Consider the following 12,389-nt stretch of genomic DNA (forward strand, 5'->3'; position numbering starts at 1 on the left):
AGACTATATTCATGTAGGGAATTCCATATACAATAATTTATTTGATTGTTCCTTTCTTTTTCATTATTATAATTTAATAATATATGTGTATGTGAACTGAAATTGAACCAATCTTATCATAAACAAGCTGTATGATTGTCTATTTCTGCTCCAATTGTGGGCGTATGGTGGGGTGTTTTTGGAAATAAAATAGGTGAGAATGAGGCGTTGTTTTGAAGTCCTCGGAAATCAAACCGGATTCATCAATTATTAATAGAACTAGTATTTAGAGTACGTGTGTTACGCGTATAATATATAACATCTCAATGAATATATTTTTTTATTTTAAAAAAATCATATAAAAGTTATACGTGCTATTTATAGTAGCTATCACTAATCAAGGGCGGATGTAGCCCTATAACATCGGGTCAATTGAACTCATAACTTCAACGCGGAACATAAGTTTATGTGCAAAATATCACTAAAATCGCAATAAATTATAGGTATGAACCCATAATTTTAAGGATATAATGAGTTCAATACTAATAACCTTAGATGTTGAACCCATAAAGTTTAAATCATGAATTCGCCTCTGTCAATAATTACAAATATGACCACAATAGCTAATACTGATTACAAATATGGCCAATCAGCCTTTGATCAATTTTGCAAAATGTAGCCTCAGTCGCACCGCACGTGTCGTGTCACGGTCTGTTGAATCGCGATCTTCTAGTGTAAAGCTCAAAATCTGCAATATTGAATCTTAATTAATATCCTTAAAGCTCTTAGTTGATACAAGGATGGCTCCGAGCTCATGATCGCTGCTTGGAGCAACGATAAAGTTGTTTATGTATAACATATATATCACGAGTTTGAGTCATGGAAACAGTTACTAATACTTGTATTTCGGTAAGTTGACTATATAACACCCCTAGGGATGCGGTACTTCCTTGAAACATGCGTGAGTGCGAGATGCTTTGTCAACTGTTTTTTTTTAGTTAAATGATTTAGCATCTAACAAAACTAACACATGACTTTCGTGAACTCACAAGATAAACATATATGACTCGTATATGAAACGTATAGGGAAACATTTGAGTATTGGTTTTATCAAAGTTAGCATGGTTTCTTTTGGTCCTTCCACATTTTTGTGCTTTTCTCTTCTCTTTTCTCCCTTTTTGAGGAATGTCTTCTTCCTACTCTCACCGACCCAAATATTGCATTGCATGCCTTCTCAAAAAGTAAGGAAACGTATATTTCTTTTTGTGGACTTTACAAAACATGCACAAAGTGGAAATTTAAACATGTCTTTTACCTACCCCAATATAAAAAGAGAGTTGGGAATTCAGAATTTAAATTTGATTTCACGGGTTTAAAAAATTTAAGTTTTTTAGCATTGAATCATCATATTTTAAAAGTTGTGGGTTAATATTCACTATTTTTTATAATTATAATAAATTTTTAAACATAAATTTATATTCTACTTCGAAAGTTATGGATTCAATTGTACTCATAGCTATAATGTTACATCCGCCACTGGGAATACACTTTTTGTTGGAGCTCCTACTCAATGTGTGAAAATAAAAGAAGATTGAGCCAAACTTAACCTAAAAAGTATTTCATGAGACAAGATTTGTCCAAAATATACTATACAAAGACACAACATCCCCCTACACACACGCGCGCGCGCACTCACCCAATAGCATATGGATCATGAATAACATAATACTATGTGTCTATGAGCATGTTTGGTTTTGATATCTTATTAAGAAAATAAACTTTACAGGCTTAACTTAATTTCAATGGCTAGGTCATGCAGAGGAGTATGTGCCCTTCTTCGAGTGGTGTCACGTGACACCCCTTAGTCAAATTATTTTTACTAATATGTATGGAAAGATAATAAGAAAAATAAAAATATTAGATATAAACATAATAAAAATCTTGGGTATAAAATTTGTTCATTTCTTCAAATGTAGGCATTGCATGCGAAAAATTATGCATATGTCACTTAGCTTTTTGAGATGAAAATTTTTCAAAAGCATATAACAACACATTTTGTAAAGTAATGTGGGACTCTAACAAACCTAATAGTGTTTTTCTTAGAGAGTAACTTATAAACATGTGTTAAAAGAATGACTGCTACTATGAACTTTAAAATTTCAATTTTAATCTTTATGTGGAATTCAAAACCCCACAAAACTGCCACAACAAACAGGGTAGCCATACCTATGTTACTATGTTATTTTCTTCTAAAATAAGAACTACTCCTACTAGTAAATAAAATATTGTGCACACGTTGAAGAACGCGAATGTAAATGACCCATCATTCATCAAAAGCGACCATCTATGTCAAACCAATATTGCATGAAAATTGACTAACTTTTGCTTTTGCATATGCAATAAAAATAGCATGCATATTGAACACATTTTTATTTTCTTTCCTTATATATGTATATTTTAAATCAGATGTATACCTTTATCTTTTTGAACTGTTAGAGAAATTTTTCATTAATTCAAATCTAATAAGAGTATTATTACTTTCAACCCAAGCGAGAAACTATTTATATTCGTTAGCCGAAAAAATATATAAAATTTGTATAATTTTTGGGTATAACATATATATATATATATATATATATATATATATATGACTATTATTTTGAGAGCGGCTATACAATATCATTTTTCCAATCTATTTTTATTTACACAAAAATGTAAATACTTTTATTTACATATATTGGTCTAGCATATGATAAGAAAAATACCTTCGGTATTATCAATTCCTTCATTTTTAGTGCTAATATATATACAGTACTAATACTTCATTTAGTACTTATCAATTCCTTCATATATATATATATATATATATATATATATATATATATATATATATATATATATATATATATATATATATATATATATATATATATAGTATTAATACTTTATAAACATTTTATGAAAAAAAAATGGTTACAGGAAACTTACATTTACACTTCTAGCCAGACTTCTAATATACCTAGTATTACTTTATAAACATTTTTAATTTACCCTTAACATTAATGAAATGTTGGGGAGGGGGGGGGGGGGATCATGTGATTAACATTTCTCAAATTTCCATTCTTTTTTGGGAAAGGTGGTGGCTGTAGGGCAACTACTTTTATTTTGGTGTTAATTCACTCATCGCACGCATGACCTTATTTTAAGACTTTTAAAGATTCCACGCACTTCATAGCCAGTCCATAAAGCCAAAAACATTTAGAAACAGAATTCATAATTTTGTCAAAAAGTTAGACGACAACATATAAGAAGAAAGAAGAATTTGATATGTAAAAAAAGAATTCAACTGTTGAGTGCTAAGAGACCCATTTTAAATCATGCATTATCATTACTTCTAGATTTTCGCAATTTCTTTTGTTTATTTAAGTGAAAGGTTTGCTTGACCGAAAAATTTATCGGAAACAAACTCTCTATCCCCTAAGATAGGTGTAAGATCTGCATATTTACTAACTTTTTCAGAACCGACATGTAAAAATATACTATATATGTTGTTGTTATTGTTGTTGTTATTGTTAGGTAAAAGATACAACTTTATTTTTGTTGGTATAACGTTATTGTCTTAGTGGCCCGACTAATCCGGATTCACACCACGTATGACCTATTAAAGGAAAAGCGCTCCCTATTAGGGTTTCTCCATTCCAAGACTCATTCATCCCGCTTAGGGGTGGCAAACGTGCGGGTCGGTTCGGATATGAGAAGGGTCGAAAACGAGTAATGAAAAAACGGATAAATTATCTGACCCGATCCATATTTAATAAGGATAAAATACAGGTTAACCGGTGGATAATATGGGTAATCATATTATCCATGACTTCATGAATATGATCATTTTTGGGAGAATTCTTAGTCTCCCAAACTTGAGGAACCCCCAATTTGAGGTTTTACAAATGTAAAAGTTAAACTCATTGGTTATCCATTTTCTAAATGGATAATATGGTTTTTATCCATATTTGACCGGTTTTAAAAAAATTCATTATCCAGCCTATTTTTTAGTGAATAATATGAGTGATTAACTGTTTTATCTTAACCATTTTGCCATATCTAATCCCGTTATACTCTTTGACGGTGAAAACTATAACTCCACTAGTTAGTTACCTCTTTGGGAAAAAGTTATTACTATAGTTTAATCTTTTACCATATGTTCCTCTTAATTTTAAAATAATGCAACTTTTCTACCTTACAAAATCATCACTAGCTACTGAAATGATCAAATGGAAAAGACGAAAATTTCCTATTTTACCGAAGAGTCCTCTATTTTTGTGTAGCCTTTTTGAGAAATATATATTTTTACTGGCTCCTAAAAATAATAGCCGACAAAATATATATATATATATATATATATATATATATATATATATATATATATATATATATAGAGAGAGAGAGAGAGAGAGAGAGAGAGACTAAAAATAGAAAAATTTCACATAAGAACAATTGGGCTCCCTACTTTTTAATTTTATAGCCCACATTTTAATTTACAACCAACTAACCTAAAAATAATAGGCTAAGATTCAACATCCAACTCAAATAGGTTTTCGAAATTACAATTTAATTTTTAAAAAAGATTGCTCAAGCTTTTAAGTTAATTTTCGAATCAGTAACTGTGACTCAAATATTAGTTCAACAAACCAAATCCATTTGGGTGGTGAAAATTAGATTTTTAACAAGCTTAAATATATGGGTTTAAATTTCGAATTTGATTTTGTGAGAAATTTGGAGCGGGTGTTATTTAGACTTGTTAAAAATAGTACAAGGAGGTTGTATATTAAATTTGAAGTCATTTAATGGAGATTTGGACTGGTTTTGAACAAGAATTGCAACTGAAAATCGTGGAAGAAGTTCGTCTATCACTACTAGAAATTCGGTAAAAACCGACCAAAAATACCGACCAACGTTGGTCAGTAATGACCAAAAATCGACCAAAACGCGACCATTTACATGTGGACGGTATTTTTGTGGTCGGAAAGGAATACCGACCAAAGTTGATCGGAAATTACCGACCAACTTTGGTCGGTCAATTAAATTCAAAAAAAAAATATTGCAAAAAAAACCGACCAAAGTTGGTCGGTTTTTTCCGATCAAATTTGGTCGGTATTTTAATTATGTAATAAAAAAATTCACCATCTGGAAATCGAACCGGGGTCTGTACTGTGGCAGGATACTATTCTACCACTAGACCATTGGTACATTTTATTTTAAGATTGTCTTTTATTTGATTTATACTCTTTAATTGTATTTTCGCACGAAAATAACCGACCAAAGTTGGTCGGTTTTATTAAAAAGTAAAATTACCGACCAAAGTTGGTCGGTTTTTTTAAATGACCCGCCGAATTAACCGACCAATTTTGGTCGGTTTTTTTAATATTAATTTTTATTTATTTTAATTGAAAAACCGACCAAAGTTGGTCGGTTTCTTGAAACATAAATTTTGCGGGACTCAAAAATAGTTTCCCGCATTTTTGCGCCAAAGAAAACCGACCAAAGTTGGTCGGTTTCGTAAAAAAAAATAAAAAAAATTTGAAAAACCGACCAACTTTGGTCGGTTTTTTGGTCAGTTTTTTGACCGACCAAAGTTGGTCGGTCGACCTTGGTCGGTTTTTACCGAATTTTTAGTAGTGTATAGACGCTTGTATAAAGGTGTATAAAAGTGTATAATAGTATATAAGATGTGTTTATACACTCATATACACTAGTATACAAGATTATACATAATTATACAAAAAACTGACTTCGTCTTCTTCCTTGCATCTTTTCTGAAATTTAACCCAAATCTTGCTCAAATCTACTCTAAAACACTTCAAAATTAAATTTTAAACTCCTTTTGATATTTTCAATCAATTGGAACAACACCCAATGCAAACAACTAACAAAATCAAAAAATCCTATTTTCGAAAGCAAAGTTTTGAATGACCTTCAATGGTGGACTTCTATTCTTCAATTTTTTTACATTGCAACCAGGTGATACAAGGGGAGAAGCAATAATAGCGGATGGCCCCTTGAAGCATATGTAGAAGATGTGAGAAAAAGAGAGAGTGAAAGCAATGGTTGTAAGAACACAGATTTAACTCCATAGCTTTTAGAAGCAATTGTTGTAAGAACACAGATTTTGAATTTGCTACTGTTTTTAAAATATGTACAATATGGGCTAGGTCGGGTAAAACTTAAAAATATAGGCCATTTTTTGTTATGGTGTGAAGTCACGTGTATTTTCTTGTAATTCTTTCTTAATTTTGACCGATTGATCAATTTTATATTTTGCACGTTCTTGTTGTCTTTTCAGTTTTATTGAAGGGAATATTAGGCGCGGGCTCGCTTTTGGACCACCATCGTAATTGGGTCATATTCTTACCGTTTAGATTGACGTTGCCGTTTAAACAATGTACCACTCAACAGATTTAGGCCCGTTAATGTAATAACGGATTCTCTGCTGAAATAAAAAGTGATGAAGAGAAAAATAATACGCCGTTGCCGGGGATCGAACCCGGGTCACCCGCGTGACAGGCGGGAATACTTACCACTATACTACAACGACTTCACCGATAGCTAACATAATACAACAACTTTAAACTAACAAATCAATGGCAATCAAAGTACCAAGCAAGGTTCCTTGTTTAGCAAAGGGCCATAGAAACTTTCTACTTACGAGTCGAGAATAGAACCAATAGCCGATGATTGGTTATGCCACTAAGTTTTTCACGAGGATAAAATTACAGCAGATTCTGGTCAAAAGTAATTGATAAGTCTTTCAATAATTAAAACGATTGGGAATACATCCGTAAAAGTATATACTCCCTCCGTTTCAATTTATGTGAACATATTTGACTGGGGCACGTAATTTAAGAAAAGAGAAAAGATTTTTGAACTTGTGGTGTAAAATGAGACACATATATTTTGTATTGCAATAAATCATTGCATAAAAGTAAATTGTTTCCAAATAAGGAAATAGGTAATTCTCTTTGGCACAGACTAAAAAAGATATATGTTCACATAAATTGAAACGAGGTGAGCAAGAAGGAAAAAGGTAAACGATGACAGTCTATTTCGATGAAATCATTTTATACAATGTGAAGTACTTTGGAATAAATAGTAATTTAGGTATTTATTATTAACATTTAACTTTTGACTTTGGAATAATTACTTATCTAATATAGGATAAAAAATAAAAACTTTAGAAAAAGATTTTGAAAGGATGAGAATATTTCAAATTTGAGCGAATTAAATCAAATTTGAACGAATTAAAATGAATTGAATCAATAAAAGAATTGTTATTCCAATAACCGTTCAAAAGTTTTTAGGTGATATAGTTTGATTAAGATTATACTTGAGTATCTACATCTTATATACAAAAACCAAAAAACATAATGATTTTACTGGTGATTAATATAATATACTTAGTTACCAAAAAAAAACAAATATCATAGTACTAAGTATAACGTAGGTATTAAGCTGCAAATACATTTTATATGCAAAAACCAAATATCATAGTATTAACGAAGAGACCGCATTGACTTCGTGGCTAAATGATTGCCGCATTTTGGGTGTTTTCTAGTTTCTTCTGTCTCTCTTATTGGCTCATATTGTTTTTTTTTATTTGGTGGTATTCGTACTCACTTTAGAACCGAATTAATCTGGATTCGTGCCGTATAGTTTTATTTTTAGGTAAAATATTTCCTACAAAAAATAATTATATTCGAATTCAAACTCAAAATCTCTGATTAAAATAAAAAAAAATATTTATCACTCTACCATAATATTTGATTGTTTTTATTGGCTCATGTTGCCGTTAAAGAACACACTATACTAATTAGTTAAGACACGTTCTATCTATCGAACTCTCTAGAGTATAATAAGATATAATTTTATACTAGTTTTGCTGAAAATATTGATTGGATTTTGGTTGCGAGATTTCAAATTCCTTAAATGAAAGAACACATGTTAACACACACTAAATTAGATTGTATATAGTTTCTAATATTAATTAATTATCATGATGTATTTTGGAGATAAATTCAAAATATTAAATCGATCAATGGATAAATCTCACTCACAATATCTTTGTAACAATTTGTGTAAGTTCAATAAAAAATTTAAACATAAATATAACATGTTAATCGAAAGAATATTGTAGATGCTGACGGACTCGTCATATATTTCCAAAAAAAAATGTATTGGACTTTGACTTTTAATTCTAGGAGATAGAAGTTTAGTCAAAAGATTTCTCTAGTTGTGTCTAGAAACCACAAGTACGCAAAATATCGTTCCACCGCCTTCATGTGAAGCTTAAATCAATTTTTTAATATTAATAAATTTCACAAACAACATTAATTATTACGGTTAGTCCCGCCAATATTGCTGTATTTGTAAATAATAATTCTGCAAAATATAAGTTATCGTAATGAAACAGTAATTAATTCGAGCCCACTGAATTCACAGTTTTTCTTAAGGAATTTAATCCCCTCCTAGTACCCAAGGTAATGGATTATTTCCTCCCAGGATAGAACGAATCACACACTGGTGTAGCGGTACTTCAAACCCCAGTGTTTCAGCGAACACAAAGTTCGATAGCAAATCATACTTACAGTTGCTTTGTTTGAAGTTAAAACAATGCAAAACAAAGGAGTAGAAACTCAGAAAATCGTATGGAAATGCTGAGAGGAAGGAGTGCAATGTATAGCCAAAGTTGAGCATTTTCAGTTTGGTGTATTTCGTTTTTCGTTCGTATCTTTCTTCAACAGTTGCTGCACATATATATAGCAGCCAGCTTTGAAGATGAACGACCATCCATCCTCCATGGTGGAGCATCCAAATATCCGAAGCCGAAGCCGAAGCCGAAGCCGAAGCCGTAGCCGTAGCCGAAGCCGAAGCCGAGCCGAGTGAGCGACGACGACGACGGCGCGAGGCTTGCTTTCTTCTTAACTCTTTAAGAGCTACAAGAAGAGCAATTATATATATATACCCACCAAAAATCTTTTCCTCTTCCAATATGGGACAATGTCTCATTGTCAAGAGGGAAAAACTTAAAATTTTACTCAAAAATTTTATTTTCCCTCCATTTCCCATTCACCTTCATTTTAAGACTATTTCATCTTAAATAACAAAAACCTCAACAATCCCCCACATGAATGGGGAATGGCTATATCACGGAAGTATGCATGGAAAAATTGTGTGATTTACAAGCAAGTATTAATCGCATCTGGATAAGTAGGTTTCCTTTGAACTTTCCGTAGTAAACTTATGTCGGATATACTCGGTCAATCGGTAGATTTGATATCTTTGAATCGTCGATCTTTGGTGTATACCTAGACAACCCTAAGTCACACAATCAACCCTTAACCGTCTTTGGTTCTCATTGTTGTGTTCGTTTCAGCCATGAACACCGCCTAGTTTCATAAGTGCGTAGAGAACTGACCTTACAAAGTTCTCCTTGAAGCGGCTAACACTTCACACTTACATAGGTGATTCCTAAATGTGTCATCCTGTAGATACACTATTTGATATACCCCGTATCAAATTTAAAAATTATTAAAAGGCCTTAATGCTTTATCCTTGGTACTGAACATTGTCTCATCACGAGAACGGACTAAAATTTTATTTGACAATGTTGAACCGTCATTAATGACTTTGTTTAATCTCCTTGAACCTAGATCTTGGGATCTCCAATCTTCTAGGTAGAGTTACCCCACAATGACTTGTTCTCGGCCATAACCCCATTCCCCTTGATGATTTCTCAACTACCTCTCTAGTTAGGCCTTTTGTAAATGGATCCGACACATTATCACTTTACTTTACATAGTCAATCGTGATAATTCCTCTAGAGAGTAATTGCCTAACGGTTTTATGTCTTCGTCGTATATGACGAGATTTACCGTTATACATACCGCTCCCAGCCCTTCCAATTGCCGCTTGACTATCACAATGTATGCATATTGGTGCCAACGGTTTGGGCCAAAATGGAATGTCTTCCAAGAAATTTTGGAGCCATTCAGCTTCTTCACCGGCTTTATCTAAGGCTATGAATTCAGCCTCCATTGTAGAGCGGGCAATACATGTTTGTTTGGACGACTTCCAAGATACCGCTCCTCCGTCAATAGTGAATACATATCCACTTGTGCACTTAGAATCAGTTGAACCATTGATCCAATTTGCATCACAGTATCCCTCAATCACCGCAGGGAATTTACTGTAGTGCAAGTCAAATTCTGGGTATATTTTAAATATCCCAAAACTCGTTTCATTGCCATCCAATGAGATTGGCCTGGATTGCTCGTATATCGACTCAGTTTACTTATAGCACAAGCTATATCTGGTCGTGTACAATTCATGATATACATTAAGCATCCCAACACACGAGCATAATCCAATTGTGATATGCTTTGGCCTTTATTCTTTGCTAATGCAAGATTCACGTCAATTGGAGTCTTTGCAACTTTAAAGCCCAAGTGCTTGAATTTTTCAAGTACTGTCTTAATATAATGAGATTGTGACAATGCCAGACCTTGAGGAGTCTTATGGATCTTAATTCCCAGAATTAAATCAGCAACTCCCAAGTCTTTCATATCAAACTTGCTATTGAGCATACGCTTAGTAGCATTTATGTTGGCAATGTCATTACTCATTATCAGCATATCATCCACATATAGGCAAACAATGACTATGTGATTTGGAACATTTTTAATGTACACACATTTATCACATTCATTTATCTTAAAACCATTTAACAACATTGTTTGGTCAAATTTTGCATGCCATTGTTTGGGTATTTGTTTTAGTCCGTAAAGAGACTTAACAAGTCTACATACCTTCTTTTCTTTACCTGGAACCAAAAAACCTTTAGGTTGTTCCATGTAAATTTTTTCCTCCAACTCTCCATTTAAGAAGGCCGTCTTAACATCCATTTGATAAATTTCAAGACCATATAGTGCAACTAATGCTACTAACATCCGTATGGACGTAATTCTTGTAACTGGAGAGTATGTATCAAAGTAGTCTAGACCTTCTCGTTGTCTATACCCTTTGACTACGAGTCTTGCCTTGAATTTATTAATAGTGCCATCATCTTTGATTTTTCTCTTAAAAATCCATTTAGAACCCAAAGGTTTATTTTCAGGAGGAAGATCAACTAATTCCCATGTATGGTTGTTCAATATGGATTCTATTTCACTATTGACTGCCTCTTTCCAAAATAATGATTCCGAAGAAGTCATAACTTCTTTAAATGTTTGAGGCTCATTCTCCAATAAGAAAGTCACAAAATCTGGTCCATATGAAGTAGACGTTCTTTGACGTTTAATACGTCTTGGATCCTCCTGATTACATGTACTTTCTTTTGTTTCTTTCCGAGGTCATTTAGATCCTTCACCAAACGACTCACATTCCTTTTTATACGGATATATATTTTCAAAGAACTCAGCATTATCTGATTCTATAACTGTATTATTATGAATGTCGGGATTTTCTAATTTATGAACCAGAAATCGATATGCTTTACTATTTGTCGCATATCCTATGAAAACACAATCAACGGTTTTCGGTCCTATCTTTACCCATTTGGGTTTAGGAACTTGTACTTTTGCCAAACACCCCCACACTTTAAAATAATTCAAGTTGGGCTTCCTTCCTTTCCATTTTTCATATGGAATGGATTGTGTTTTGCTATGGGGCACTCGATTTAATATTTGATTAGCTGTAAGAATGGCTTCCCCCCACAAGTTCTGTGGCAAACCAGAACTTATCAACAATGCGTTCATCATCTCCTTTAATGTGCGATTCTTTCTTTCCGCAATCTCATTAGATTGGGGCGTGTAAGGGGCTGTTGTTTGATGAATAATTCCATATTCTAAACATATTTCTTCAAAAGGAGATTCATATTCACCACCCCTATCACTTCTTATCATTTTTACTTTCTTGTTAAGTTGCGTTTCAACTTCATTTTTGTATTGCCTGAATGCGTCTATTGCTTCATCTTTACTATTCAGTAAGTAAACATAGCAATATCGAGTACCATCGTCAATAAAAGTTATGAAATACTTCTTTCCACCGCGAGATGGTATTGACTTCATGTCACAAATATCTGTGTGAATTAAGTCTAAAGGATTTGAATTCCTTTCAACTGACTTATAAGGATGTTTAACATACTTAGATTCCACACATGTTTGACATTTTGATTTTTCGCATTCAAACTTGGGCAGTACTTCCAAGTTAATCATTTTTCGCAAGGTTTTATAATTGACATGACCCAAACGTACATGCCATAAATCATTTGACTCAAGTAAGTAAGAAGAAGCTGAAATATTATTATTATTTTCAACAACCATTACATTTAGGTTGAAAAGGCCCTCGGTGAGGTAACC

The 12,389-nt window shown here is 32.7% G+C and overlaps 1 non-coding gene across 1 annotated transcript; it reads right to left on the bottom strand.

Moving 5' to 3' along the window:
- Positions 1 to 6,499: 6,499 nt before the first annotated feature.
- Positions 6,500 to 6,571, bottom strand: TRNAD-GUC (transfer RNA aspartic acid (anticodon GUC)). Its single transcript has one exon. It is a non-coding gene; the product is annotated as a tRNA-Asp (tRNA).
- Positions 6,572 to 12,389: the final 5,818 nt, after the last annotated feature.

Source organism: Nicotiana tomentosiformis, chromosome 12 (genome assembly GCF_000390325.3).
Source record: "Nicotiana tomentosiformis chromosome 12, ASM39032v3, whole genome shotgun sequence".
In the NCBI taxonomy this organism is placed as follows: Eukaryota; Viridiplantae; Streptophyta; class Magnoliopsida; order Solanales; family Solanaceae; genus Nicotiana; species Nicotiana tomentosiformis.